Source organism: Petaurus breviceps, unplaced genomic scaffold, assembly GCF_028583685.1.
Source record: "Petaurus breviceps papuanus isolate PSGF00001 unplaced genomic scaffold, PetGlider_PUasm1.0 213, whole genome shotgun sequence".
Taxonomy (NCBI): Eukaryota; Metazoa; Chordata; class Mammalia; order Diprotodontia; family Petauridae; genus Petaurus; species Petaurus breviceps.
This window is the reverse complement of record NW_027185860.1, coordinates 12,365,436-12,380,900: the sequence shown is the minus strand read 5'-3', so window position 1 is coordinate 12,380,900 and position 15,465 is coordinate 12,365,436. Positions and strand designations below refer to the sequence as shown.

General features: G+C 36.7%; 1 long non-coding RNA gene across 1 annotated transcript; it reads right to left on the bottom strand.

Moving 5' to 3' along the window:
• Positions 1-926: 926 nt before the first annotated feature.
• On the bottom strand, positions 927-3,112 carry LOC138165529 (uncharacterized). The gene is made up of 2 exons (XR_011169372.1): positions 2,663-3,112; positions 927-2,448 (listed from the first exon to the last, which is right to left on the bottom strand). It is a non-coding gene; the product is annotated as an uncharacterized lncRNA (long non-coding RNA).
• Between the last annotated feature and the right edge of the window lie 12,353 nt (positions 3,113-15,465).

Here is a 15,465-nt window from a genome sequence, read left to right as displayed (position 1 = left end):
CTCCTCTCCCTCCTTCTTTAATTCTTTCCTTCCTTCCATCTTTCCTCTCTTCTTTCTTTTTTCCAGTCTTCCTTCCTTCTTTCCTGCCTTTCTTCCTTCCTCAGTAGCAAGTAAAAAAGGGAAGATCAGGTGGTACATGGGGCATATTGATCCACCACAGTACAAAGACCAAAAATGCTTATGTTCCTTTGCAATAAAATATGCAGCAAAAATAATTCTTAGACTGAGCTAGAGTTAGTAAGAAAGCAAGAGCCTTCATGATAATTCAAAAAAAAGGAAAAGTATAGCAATGGGGAAGTCAGAAAGAATAGGCAAGACTATATAAAAACTATATAATGTAGAAAGTGAAAACCAAAATTTTTGATTTATAGAACAGTAATTCCATTGAGGGTTTCTGGTGACTCCAGCTTCACACTCATGGTTCACAGTATCACCAGAACCCTTCAGTGGAGTTATTTCCTGTAATGCACAGCTGTATCTGATTTATTTTATTAAGTCCACATAAAAACCATAGGCACAGAACTTTTACGGTATTTGACTATGATTAGCCTCATCTTTTCAATTTTCAGATGGGAAATAATGTGAAATAAAATAAGAATAGCATAGGAAGGTCAAAACTTTCCAAAGAAAGATAGAAAGAGTTTTTGCTTGGGGCCATAACTCAACAGTGAAATTTCCTCCTTTTCATATATGATAATTGATTATATATCAAAACAAATCAAAATCCACATCAGTCTGTGGAGGACAGTTTTGTGATGTGCAAAGACCTAGAAGAGAAAAATGGAAATATCTGAACTTTTTGGTTTTGACCTTTGATTAACCATGAATAAGGCATAGAATCTCTGAAAAAAATATATAATATTAAACTCTTAATTTCCAAGTATCTCTTCATGGCCTAAGCATCTTCAACAACTTTTTGTTTTAAAAAAAAAAAATACCTTTAAAATACTATACCATGGTTACAAGATGATTATTTTTAAAGTCTTTTTTGCTTGTCAAAACGTAGCATTGTTGAGACTATCTTTTAAACATACAATGTCCAATTCTCCTAAGAGATTCCATAACATAAGAAAAAGAAGAAATGGAGCTAGCCAAGAGAATACTAAAATGGAAAAGTTGCTGTAGTGAGGGAAAAAAGTAAATTAAATTTATCTGACCATGAATGAATCTATCCAACACAAGTGTGTCCTTCTTCAAACTAAGCAGGTCTTTCTTTGTACCAGCTCTTCCTGGGAAAGCACCACATACAGTGCTGATAGTTCTGTGATTATGTCAATGTTTATTACTTAAATAAAAATCACAAATCTTCTTTAAGGAAATGAGCCCAGATGCCTGCAATTAATATTTCTCGGCCCCACTGAAGATACTGTAACTTAATTCCCAATGTCTTTACTTTGAAGGACTCAAAACTCACAAATTATGTCATTAGAAACAGCAATGGCTAACAAGAGACTTGGCGTAATATATTTTTGTTAGCTGAGGCTAATTGGAGCCAAATGAGTAGAACAATGCAGTAAGCGCAGGCAGTAAAATTCTGGGTCTTTAGGAACTGAAATAAATGAGGGTAATCAGTGGTGTATGCAGAATAGGGCCTGCTCAATTAATATAAATAGGATAGCAGTCAGCTGCAAGGCACCAGTGAGCATGATGAGTTCTGGTGGGCAACAGATGTCTTATTACATTGTATAAACACAAACAACATGCCAGACTAAACCAGATCAAATAGCAAGGGAAAAGCAGCAAGACTTGAGGGCTGGGAAAGAAAATATAGTATGTTGGGGGTAGCCCTTGCAAATTTTCCTTTTGCAAGTTTACAGAGCATGGTCTGGTCTAAATTGGTAGGGGTTTCCTCCCTGTTTATTTCAAAGACTGGAAACATCTACCCTGAAGGTCAAGTTACTCATGTGTTTTACTCTTCCGAGCAACTGTCTTCACCCATGTTCACACAAATTAAGTAGGAACCACCTCAGAGTTTCCCAAATATGGCACTGTAAAAACCCTGGTGTTCTACTCACTCAATGGGAGTTCCATAAGAAAACATCTATATCAGCAATATTTTCCCTCTAAAAACCAAGAAATTAGATGTATAAAAAAAAATCGATTACATGGAACTATTTGGGGAATAAAGATACACTTGTTTTTCTCTATTTTCTTCCAAAACTTCCCTGACCTCCCTCTCTTCCCACTTTAATTTGGGGCATTTGATACCTTCAAGATTCTTGGACTATTGCTTGTGTTCCATCAATGTATTTCCAAATGCTTTATAGTCAAATTAAATTAAGAAATACTAATATATCCCATTTATTGACATGTTGATCTCAATTGTAAACATTTACAACAAAGTCTCATTTCTGGACATGAGCATTTCAATTCTGTGAGTTAGAAAGTAAGCAAGTTTCCTTGACAGGAGTATTTTCTGTTATGACATCCAGTTTTTCCATCTTATTCCTTTAAAAAGGAAACAAAAACCAGGTTAGTCATTTAAGGTTATTCTAATTGGTAACACAGTACAACTTTTTGTCTTTGCAACACTTGTAATGGGTACATATCCCATTCATCAATCAATCAATCAATCAACAAGGATATAAATATGTACTATGTGCCAGGTGCTGGCCATATTAAAAGAAAAGAATACAGACATTCTTCCCTTTAAAAAGGTTACCTTCTTCCCCGGGGTGAGTTGTTTTCAAGATTCAGCTTCACCGGTGAACCGCTGCCATGACTGAGGGAGGCATTGCTGCTTGGAGGTGTAATGGACGTTAATACCACTCTCTAAGAAGTGCTGAAAACCGCACTCATCCACGATGGCCTAGCTCATGGAATTCGTGAAGCTGCCAAAGCCTTGGATAAATGCCAAGCCAATCTTTGTGTACTTGCTTCCAACTGTGATGAACCTACGTATGTAAAGTTGATTGAGGCCCTATGTGCTGAGCACCAAATCAACTTGATCAAGGTTGATGACAAGAAGCTGGGTGAATGGATAGGCCTCTGTAAAACTGACAGAGCGCCAAAGCCCCATAAAGTGGTTGGCTGCAGTTGCGTTGTTGCTAAGGCCTATGGCAGGGAATCTCGGGCCAAAGATGTCATCGAAGAATATTTTAAATGCAAGAAATGAATAAATAAAAACCTTGATCTGATTTGAAAAAAAAAAAGTTACCTTCTCTCAGAGTTTGTAGTCTATGAAGCTCTTAGTATTCTGATTCACTTGCTGACTATTCTCGCAGTTGTATAAAAGCATTCTTTTTAAACACTTTGTGAAGATGCCTAATAGAAGAATTTCATCCAAATAAGTATGGCAGATAGAACTTGAGTCAGGACACCTTTGGTGCTAGTCTCAGCTCAACCACCAACTAGTTGTGTGAATTTAGAAAGTCTCTTGGCTGCAGTTGCCAGCTGCAAAATGGTGGGCTTTAACTAGATGTCAAAGATCTCTCCCAGCTAACACAAGAATGTTAATACATTCTATGATTCCATCTTAAAATAAGAAGAATCAAATTGCATGAAACTGTCAAAGACTAAGATAAGGAGGAAGTTATTGTTCCGTTACTTTATTCTGATTTATGTACTTCTAAGGCAAAGGAAATTAGGGAAATTAATTTGTTTCTGAAATGGTGATCAGGAGCAAGGTTGGAAGTAGACAGTCAGCCAATAGCATTTTATTTTTTGAGCACTGAACCTCACTGGCAGCGAGGCAGAACACTGAATGGCTGAAGTAAAGGGAGATTAGAAAAGAAAGAAATGGTCCTACTTCTGTCATATTCAGTTTGAGGTAAAATCAGAGGATTTACAGTCAAATTGACCAGAGAAATAATCCAATTCAAACTGTTTGTTTTATGTTTGAGACAAATGATGCCCAGAGAATTGAAGTGACTTGACCAAGGGCACTGAGTACATTGGTGGTAGAAATAGGACCAAAAGTCTTGAGATAGGAAAAATAATTAATAAAAACAATAGAAAAAATAAAAACAAACGTCACTGCCCTCAAGTAGCATACTTTATGAGAAGAATCATGGAATATGTAGAGAGGGAGAAGAGCAGGGGACCCAAGACAGCCAGCAGTCAGTCAATAAACATTTATTGAGCTCCTACTGTGTGCCAAGCACGTGTGCTAAGTTCAAAGAAAGGCAAAAAATAGACTCTGTTCCCAAGGAGCTCACAGGCTGATGCAAAATGCACAAAGCTATGTAGAAATAAGCTATATCCAGGATAAATTGGAAATAATCAACAAAGAGAAGGCACTAGAATTAAGGAGAATTGGGAAAGGCTTCCTGTAGAAGGTGGGATTTTAGGTGGGACTTGAAGGAAGCTGAGGAGACCAGGAGACAGAGGTGAAAGATCATTCAGGCTATGGGGGGACACACAATGAAAGGACAGGAAGTATCGATCAACAATATCCACTTCATTCTTATAAAAAGTCCTTTTCTAGTTACTTCTAAATAAAGCAACAATGTTATTGAATTCCTAAAATTTAAGGAATCAACAAAAACAGAAATATAGACTCCATTAAGTAGTCAGTGAGCTCTCCTCTGTTTCCAAGTGAATTTATATTCTGTCTCAACTATAATGTGGACAGCTTTTCAAGTTAAGGATTCTCCAATTTACTTTTTATCCTTGAAATCAACCTTGCAATGATTCCTGTGCCTTAGGAAGCAGTGAAATCACTTTAAATGTTTGAAAGTTATTATTGACCTTTAATAAAGAAGTAAATCTCCCAGGCTTGCTAAGCAAAGAGGCAGTGATTAAAACTTTGGACTAAGGAATGGGGGGGAGGGGAATTAGTGGGGGCAAAAACAATCTGTTGTGAAGTAACATAAATTACTCTTCAAAGTTTTACTAAGAAATAATAGTAGCAGCTCTTCAAGAAAAAACTCAAAAGATATTGTTGGGCTTGTTAAACTATGACTGCCATGATTCATTCCTTATGTGTGAACTGTGGTTTCTATGACCCCCTTCTTATTATGTGTATAAGGTTATGGTTTTATTTCCTAGAATTTTGTAACTGCAAGCACTAACCTCCCTCACTCTGTGAAATGTAAATGTATTGTTTGCTACATGTATGTACACATGTATTCAGAGTTAGGCATAAAGCCATTCATTATTTCCACGTGAGAATCTTTGTGGATATGAAGTTTATACCCCCAGCATCCCTTGGAGAATCTGAACTGGTATTTCACAAGTAAAATCCAAAAGGACAAAAAAGGAGGCATGAACACATCTATGAGGCTTTTGGTCTCTCTCTTAAGAGAGAAACCCACTGCCATTCTTCTGGAATTTGCCTATTAATTTAAGAGACAGAATTCCCTGGGAAGATTTATCCCCATATGAGACACATTAATGCCATACTATTATGTTAATAAATGTTAATTTGTGCTCCATTCTTTTCCTCCTATTTTTGTTAAGGAACCCTGCCCCCCCCAAAAAAAAAAAGTCAGTCAGTCTGAGTGATATGATTTATTCCTAGCCCCCAAGGCTAGGTATGCTTGGTAACGTTGGTTTGGGCACCACTCCACCCAAATGGGAAACCTGACTTCTATTATAGTATAAACAGAATCCAGTCTGGGTGAGTTCTCTCCCAGAGGGAAAGATTTCTTGTCCTTGATCCCCTCCATTAGAGATTAGGCAATCCTAAACTTCTGAAGGAGAAAACGAGCCTGAAAGGTCCAGATTGAAATGATTTCCCATGCCCAGATATCTTAAGGCTGCTGAATCTCATGATCAAGCAAGAAGGAGATGAAGGCTTTTAGCCCACCTCCTCAATAAATGTCCACCAATCAGAGCTGAGTGTCACTTGTCAAGGGAGCTCCCGTCAGAAGGTACACATGATTTGAGGTGTTACAGATACTGTCTTAGAGTCTAGGATTACTGAGAGAATCACTGACCATTGGTCTATTGATTATTGGCTGGTCTATTTAATAAAATTTTTTTCCCATTACCTGGAGCTCTGTCTCTTGGAATTTTCATTCACCACACATATAACTTGGCATATATCTTCTAAATACTGTCCCTTGTTTTTTGCTTGAGTTTTGCAAGCCAACTCAGAAGGTTAAGAACTTTTCCCAAAAATATTCTCATAAAGTGTCTACCTAGCACTTTGTACAATAATCCCAAAATGGAAATCAAGAAAGCCCTACCACAAACCCCAATTTGGAAGAAGATTAGGAGGACCTTATAATTTCACTTTTTTTTTTGAGGCAATTGGCGTTAAGTGACTTGTCCAAGGTCAACATGGCTAGTACGTGTTAAGTGTCTGAGGTTGGATTTGAACTCAGGTCCTCCTGATTCCAAGGCTGGTGCTCAATTCACTGCACCACCTAGCTGCACCCTCACTATTTTCTTTCTTTCTTTTTTTTTTTTAAAGCAATCGGGGTTAAGTAACTTGCTCAAGGTTACACGGCCAGTTATTTCTGGTTGTGGTGCTGAGTATCTAAGCTGGGATTTGATCCAGGTCATCCCGACACTGGAGCCGGTGCTCTTACTCACTGAGCCACCTGGCGGCCCCTAAGTAATTGGGGTTAAGTAACTTGCTCAAGGTTACACGGCCAGGTGTTTCTGGGTGGGTGCTAAGTGTCTGAGCCCAGGATTCGATCTCCAGGTCATTCCAACACTGGAGCCGGTGCTCTTACTCACTGTGCTACCTGGCCGCCCCTCACTATTTTCTCTAGACTTCTTAATACCTCAGTTGGCTATACAGAATATCATTTAATAGTGATTGTTAGTTTGTTTTGACAAAAGGTCAAAGGTTCTTTTCCTTCTTTTATTAAGACAAACATTGAGTTATTGTATAAAAGTTCTTTTGGAGAGTCCTTTGCTGCAAAATGTAGGAATTCACAAAGAGAGTTCTCAGTTGCAATGAGTGATTCTTATTCATGAGAAAATAAAAGGTACTTGGTAATTTCCCAAGTAGATCTATTTTAACTAGAGCAAGAATTCTGTGCTCTGAGAAGTTCCATTAATAACTAACTGAGGAGAATCAAAAGCTAGTTACAGGAACATGGATATTTGGAGTTGCTGCTTCATCTAGAATGTCTAGTAGCAGTGTGGGCAGCGGGGGCGGTGAGTGACTATGACTTGCCACTGATAGCCTAAGGTAACATGCCTATGCCCACCCATTGCCAACAGAAGTGGGCACATCACTTTGAGCTAACAGTAGCAAGTTATAGTCGCCGCCACTGCCTATGCCAGATGAAGCAGCAATTTAAAAAAATGTCACTATGACCAGTCTTTAATCCTAGAGCCCTACTGACTCTAGAAGGAGTTAATCTTTTTGGGGAAAGATATCCAACCCTATTGTCCAGAGCTAGGAAGGACACCTTACTCAGGGGAGCCAAACAGAGCCAAATCACAGGGACCTATGGGCCATTATAGGTAAAAAGTACACTGTCCTCTCCCCTTCCTAGGTATAAATACTTGGCACCATAGCTGTGGATCTACCCACAGTATTTCCACAGTCTTTAAATACATGAGAAGCTATCGTCAACTGAAATACCCTAAGAGCAACTTTAAAAGTGAAGAAAAGGATGCATAAGAGATAAGTACTGTAGCTAAAGAATCTGAAAAGAAATAAGGAGGGTGAGTAGAATAACTATAGTTAAATATATGCAATTATCAAATCCATTACAGGAACTGTAATCTATAAATGGGAGGTGTCTGTGTTGTAGCAGGTGCATTGTATGGGGAGTTAGGCTTTGATCCTTAGGATCAGAATGATTTTTTAACCTCTCTTATAACCTCTCTGGGCCTCAGATTCCTTATTTTAGAATAAAGTAGTTGGATTAGATGATCTCTCTAAAATACCTCCATCTCTAAATCTTGTGACGCTGAGGTGTATGAGAGAGCCAATAAAACATCTCATCAAATAACTAATCTTGTGCAGAAAACAATGATTTCTTATGATGAAAATTAAAGCTCTTGGTTCATATAATTAAAGGAAAGACAGAGACAGAGAAAGATACAGAGAGAGACAGATTGAGAGATAGCCACAAAGACAGACAGGCAAAGCCAAAGAGATGCAGAGACAGAAAAACAGAAAAATTTTATCTCTCTCTGAGAAAATGTGAACTCAATGACCCTTTCTTTTCCTATTGTTCAAGAAAAAAAATGTTTTACTCTGTGTTTGAGGCACAAGTCTGCTATAAGCAATTTTATTATTAAGTTTATGCTAATATCTAAGTTTTTCCAGCCTGTATGTCAAAAATGGCATAGTTCCTTCCCTCATGCTGTCTACTACGTTCCTCTACTCCAGGAAAACTCGAGGTATTGTTTATAGGAATCTTGAAAAAGGAAAAGACAAAATATAGTAAAATACAGTTTGGGATTAACATTCCAAAGCAGTCACTACTCATTTCCTTCCAAGAGCGCTCCCCTGTAGCAATCTCCTGGAGTAATAAAAGAGACCTCCTTCCTACAATCAATATCTATATCCTCCTTTCAGAATGACTGGGGGAAGGGAGAGTGTCACAGTGGAGAGAGAACAATCTAAACAAAATTAGAGCTATTTATTCAAAGTCTTGATTATCACCCTTTATCCATTTTTCATAAGAAAGGCCTTTTTGTCTTTAACCTAGCCCACCTTCAAACTAGGAAATCTGGAATGGGGTTTTTTAGACAAGAGAAATATTTACTATTTCTAGAGAAACTTATCTAATAAAGAGATTTTTTAATATGCTTTCACAACTGTGATCATTTCATGACCAATGTACTAGACCGGTCAGTAAATACTACTGCTCACTGATCTTAGCTTTTTCTCTTGGCATTTCTGGTTAGAAGGAACGCAGGCCTTTCTATCTAGTTTTCAAAATTCTACCCTGGAGAGTCAGCCAAACCTGTACCCAACTTGGCCCTCAACTCTCAAGACAGCAGTACTTGATCCTCCTCACAAAGCTCTCCAGAAACAAAAACTTCAGTTTCAAGTCTCCCTTAAGTGCTCTCCATTTTCTTGACTGAATGAACCTCTGACTAATTCTTTTTTTTTTTCACTTTTTACTGCTCCATACTCTCTTACCCCCTTGATCTCTGGCTTCAACTCAATCTTTCACACATTGTTCTACATTCTCTTAGGGCCTCCTCAACAGCTACAAATATTTTTGTAAAAAAAGACATCTCAGTCTCCATCCAAATGGGGTATACCCAATACTCATATGGAAGAGAGGGGACCATTGATCAGGAACTGTGCTTGAAACTTACAGTTACTTAATCATAACTACACTGCTCAGCTTTTCTTTGAATTAAGTTTGCCAGACATTTTCTAACACATTTGTCCAGTCTGGGTTTTACCAACTACTTCTTTATTGGGTAAAAGTAGAAAAAGTCTTTTCATGCAATAATTTTCCTACAGTTTAACAAATATATTTGAGAAATCATAGAGCATTATTTTTCAGCAATATTCAATTTCACTGAAAACTCTTTTTTTCTTTGTTTGTTTGTTTGTTCATTGCTCCCTGGACAGAATAAGCCATATAGAGAAAACTGGTACTTACCCTGCCAAGGAATTATGTCCTGCCATTTCAATCAATAGTCACCTCTAACAAATAGTTGTTCCCTTGATTGAAATAATGCATTTAGAGAAAGTCATAAGAATTCACAATGGAGAATCATATTTCTGTGTAACACATGGCTTAAGCTTTGGTAGCAGTCCAGTATCATTTCCTTCAGGGCTGATAAAGGATAATGTTTCCGAATAATATCCGAAAGCTGCTAACACCCACCTGAATGGCACAGCACCTATAATTTAATCATAGATCCTCCCTTGCTTTTTTTTTAATGGGGGGGGGATAGGAAAGGGCAGTATTTATTCATAAAGTTACACTAAATGTTGAAATGGGAATGTATGCCAGTAAAGTTCCAAATAACCAGTATTATGTTTGGAGATGATTTAGTAGAAAAAACATTTAACTTGAAGCTAGTAAACTTTTATTTAATCCTGGATATTAAACTAAGTAGCTACTGACACAGGAAGTTGCTTCAAGTCTGCCCATGTACAAAATGAGGTTGATGATAAGACTTTCACTACCTACTTCCTAAGGAAAGCACTTCCCAGAAATGTTAAAGCATGAAAGAAATGTGAATTATTACTATAAGGTTAGTTCCCAAGTAGCCCAGTAACAAATTGTAGAGGGTTCCAGTTAAAACTAGACACAGAGTGGACATAAATTCATGTAACCCTGGAATAACAATAACTCACCTTTATATGACATTTTGATATTTATGAAGTATTTTGCTCACAATAACCTTGTGAGGTAGATACTATTATGGTTCCCATTTTACAGATGAAAGAATCGAGGGTCAGAAAAGTGAAGTGACTTGCTTGTTGTCGTACAGTTAATAGATATCAAATTAATACCTGAATCAGGGTCTTCTCATTCTGGTTCCCAGGATCTCCCCACTATGCCATGTTACTTGTAAGATTTACCCTGTAGGGGTAGAAATATACATCATCTTGCCATGGGCCTGTGTATAGAGTCACCCGTAGGCAAAACTGTGTGGTAAGTGTAAGAAAACAAATTACCACCTCTTGACAGAGAGGTAATAGATTCAGGGTACAGAATGAGACATTTTTTGAACATAGTAAAAGCAAAAATTTGTTTTGTTTAACAATACGTATTTGTTAGTAGAGGTTTTTTTTTTTTCTATTTCTTTGTTTTCCCTGAGGTGAGGTGGGAGTGGGAGTGGGATGTGAGGGATGGAGAGAAAGTCGATTTTTGCTCATTGAAAAAAAATTGTGAAATAAGTGAAGTTTGTGGATGCCTTTATGGTGTCCAAGCCTTGAAACATCTCTCCTTCTTCTTGGTTACCAGATGTCCCCCACTGCTACAATCCTTTCATCTTAAGCAGAGCTACAAGGAACCCAAATTCCACTACTCCCATTAAAACTCTTACAACTAGTTATATTACTTATAGTATGCTTAAATAGTTATACTAAGGAAATTGAACCTGCCACAAAGTTGTTAAAAAATAATTCATTCTATAATGTGATATATTCTGTTAACCTGTTTGCATTTTTAAAGAGGTATCTTATGAACCCAAATAAATAGATCCTCAACAAAACAATCAGGAAGTTTTGGGAAATGATGGAAATCTTCCAAAACAGCTCATAATATCATACTTCCCTGGGTGAGTAAAGTATATTTAGAATGCATCCTCATGACGCCACAATCTGTCCCATTTATAAATGTTCCTGAATATCATGCATGATATTCTCTTGCCCAATATTAGATAAGTAAATGTTGTATCAAGAATTTCAGCACTTTAGGACACCCATAGGTATTTCTATTAATACCAAAATCTTGTGTTACTGATTTGATATAAATTATACAATACTGTACCAAACAATATTGTGATCAATTTTTAAAAAACTTTTACTTCAAGCTAATCTCTCTCTCTCTGTCTCTCTATCTCTGTGTCTCTCTCTCCCAGGCCTGGAGTCAGGAAGACTCATATTCCTGAGTACAAATATGACCTCAGACACTTCCTAGCTATGTGTACCTGGGCAAGTCACTTAATTCTGTTAACCTTAGTTCCTCGTCTATAAAATGAGCTGCAGAAATAAATGGCAAGTCACTCCAGTTTCTTTGCCTAGAAAACCCCAAAATGGGATCACAGAGAGTTGACACAACTGAAATGACTAAACAACACTATCTCCATATGATATTTCTTTTTACAATTCACTTTTTTTGTAAACTTTTCTTCATAACCAGAATAAAAGCTCAACTCAGTGCACCTCAGGTTGAATTCTCACAAAAATCTGAATCAGGTCCAAATCAATGAGCTTTTACCTTATTTATTCTTTTAAAAATATTATAAAAACATTGAAAGAAAAACCATGGAGTTCATCAATTTGACTCTATTAAATCAAAAGCTTCTAACATGTCATGGCATAAAATGCTTAGTAATAAGTTATCTCTTTGACAATAGATTTTTTAAAAAGAAAGAAAATGAGGACAAGGCATTATTTTCACTCAAAAAAGTTATGAATATTACAATTTTGAAAGTTTTTTCTTTCTTCACAATCTGTGATTTAGTACAAGATTCATATATAATATGTAATTAGTTTGTTGAAAATCCATGTAATCTGGGGCAGCTGGGTGGCACAGTGAATAAAGCACCGGCCCTGAAGTCAGGAGGACCTGGGTTCAGATCCGGCCTCAGACACTTAACACAAAAAATAGCTGTGTGACCTTGGGCAAGTCACTTAGCCCCAATTGCCCTCCAAAAAGCAAAAATTAAAATAAAAAAAAAAAAGAAAATCCATGCAATCAATGTCTGAAGAAGAAAAATATATGTGTACACATGCATAAGTGAGATAACAGGAATAACTAGAATGATAATTGTAGGTGATTAAAATCTGGGTTGCTTTATAGTGAAAAATCAATAATACTTCATGCCACCTAGGATAACTAAGCTCTTCTACATTTTGCAACTGATCAAATATAATTTCCATCATTCATGAAAATACTGCATCTTGCCCCTTTCCCAATGGAAGGGTACACTGAATGCTTAGACAGCTATAATGGAGATTTGGTTCAATAATTCTGAATTTATTAAAGCAATAACAGTTCATTTGTTCCTAAGGAAAAAAGTTGATCCCTAAATATGGTATGACGAGGAAACAGAATTCACTGATTTTTTTGTAATTTAATTTTACATTTCCTCCCAGAAGGAGCATCCCAGTAACATTCCCAAAGGATGTATACGGTAATAACCTTCTGTGACATGATTACCTTTGTTTCATGTTGAGGATTAAATTTAACCCAGCATTGGTAAATGCTGTATTGAATTTCTATAAAATTACAAGAAATAATAGAGTACCTCTGTATCATTCTTTTTCTTCTGTATAATTAGCCATCATCTATGCCAGTTCTTTCCTCCAGAATTCTTTCTTAACAAAAGACAAACAACATCATAAAATTTTTAGAAACAAATATAGCTGCTATACCTGTATTTTGTGCTTTGTGGAACTTTTGACAGATTAATTAATTTCCAGAAGAAAAGTTTATTTATTTAAAACAGAGGCTATTTTTCCCCAACCATTTGTTAAATTCAACAAATATCAAAACTTAAAACTTTTAAAAAATGATTGAATAAGAATTGTTCACTATTTTGCAATGAAGTTGACAAGAAGGCAAAGTCTATGGTTTATCAGTTTTCTATCTGGTAATTTCTATTTCCGATACTTGCTATTTTCAGTTTCTAGACTTTGGTTCTCTCTCCATTTACTTTGTTCCTACTTACCTTGTATAAGATTCCAAAGGATTGTTCTGGGAACTGATTGAGAAATCCTAATTCTCCTGTGCTATCATTTTTCCAAGTGCCTCTTTCAGTTAAATCAGAGAGCAACTATCCATGAAGCCATGTTCTAGATGCTATAGATATAAAGATGGTTAAAAACAACAACCCCTGCTCTCCAAAGGCAATTTGGAGCCCCCTTTCTAGGGTGGGATGGGAACAGTGACTGCAATTGAAGATGGGCTGTTCCTGGTCAGTTGTGTCCTATTCTTGAAGATGCTATTGGGGAGGGGAGGGGTTGTTTGTTGGTTTTTTTTTTAGCAAAGATACTAGAGTGGTTTGCCATTTCCTTCTCCAGCTCATTTTACAGGAGAGGAAACAGAGGCAAACAGAGGGTCAAGTGACTTGCCCAGGGTCACACAACTAAATGTCTAAGGTCAAATTTGAACTCAGGTCTTCCTGACTCCAGACCTAGCACTCTATCCACTGGGCCACCTCTTTGGAATCAGAGAACCTAGGTTCAAATATTGTCTCTGATGCTTACTATGTGACTTGGGCAAGTCGTTTAATTTTCCTTATCTGTAAAATAAAGAGGTTGAATTAGATGGCTTCTGAGGTCCATTCCAGCTCAACAGCTGTGAACTAACCCACAAACAGTGTCTTACACACAGTAGGGGCTCAATAATGTAGTGATGATAATTCAGTAGATAGAGCACTAATCTTAGGTGCCTGGTCCTCTCTCTTAGGACAAAAGAATTGGGTTCCGTCCTAGCTCCAGCGTCCTGTAGCTATGGAATTGTCTTCAAGTCACTTATCCTCTTTAAGCAGCCATTTCCTCATCTGTAAAACGAGGACACATATTTGTACTAGCAACTTCACAGCTTTTTAAATACCACATTAACTTTAAACTCAAGGTATTATTATGTAATGGCATTTGTTCAGTAATGTGACAATTGATGTGATGCCTTCAATTCATTTTATTACTGAAAAAAAATGAAGTGCCTTCTGAATCAGTAAAAACTCTGTTATATTTTAATATGATCTTCTTAAATTTAAATTTTCTCTTTTTATGAACTTAAATAGATTTCAGTCTGTTTGGAATAGTAAAAGATAATATATGAAACTGTATTTCTATCATATTTAATTTCATTTGTAATGTATTTTAAACTTAGCATAATAGTAAGAAAACTATCCTGTTTGCATCCCCATCGGACTTCCCTTTTGCTTTCTTCTGCATATTTTTTCATGTTTTATTGACAGTCTTTTGGACTCCTGGCCTGGAGCTCTATCCACTGTACCACCTAGCTCCCCATGGAGTAAGAAAGACCTGAGTGTAAGCCTTAGAAATGTGACCCTGTGGAAGTTACAACCTCTGTCTGCCCCAGCATCCTTCACTATAAAAGGACAATAATAATACCTACCTCCCAGGATCAAATAAGATAAAATTTGTAAAGTGTTTAGCATTGTGCCTAACATATAGCAAGTTCTTAATAAATTATTTTTCCCCCTTTCTTCCTTCCTTCTTTCCCTTCTTCCTTCTCTGCTAAGAGGTGGGAATGATGATTTATAATCAGTCTACTGAAGCCATGATTAGTCATAGCAATGCTCAGAGTTCTAAAGTCTTTCAAAATCATTTTCCTTTATATTAGTAGCATCAGCATATAAATGAGTGTCCTGGTTCTCACTTCAGTCTACATTAGTTGATGCACATCTTCTGAGTTTCTCTGAATCTTGTCCTTTTCCTTCCATCACATCTATACACCGACTGGAAAGGCTGGCAACATAAAGAAGGGCTCCTGGGAATATTGCAGGAGGATCAACTTTTTTTTCTAACCATCTTTGAAAAGACGCAGTGCAGAGTAGTGGTCAGAGATCTGGATCAGTTAGGAAGACTTGGGTTTGAAACTTGCCTTCATTGACTCTATAACCCTGAACAATATACTCACCCTCTATGGACCTCAGTTTCCTCATTTGTAAAACAAGGATAATAGCACCTATCTTATTAGGTGGTTGTAAAGATTAAATGTGAAAATGTATGTATAGTGTATTACAAACTTTAACATACTTCATCAGTATGAGTTATTGTTATTATTTTGCCACTAGGATTAAAAGTATTTTGCCAGTAGGATTAAATATAGCCCCAGACACCTCATTCTCTCTTCTTGACTTTTCCTGTCTTTGCACATGAAAATATATATATATATATATGTATGTATCTATGTGTATATATATTCAAACTATCAA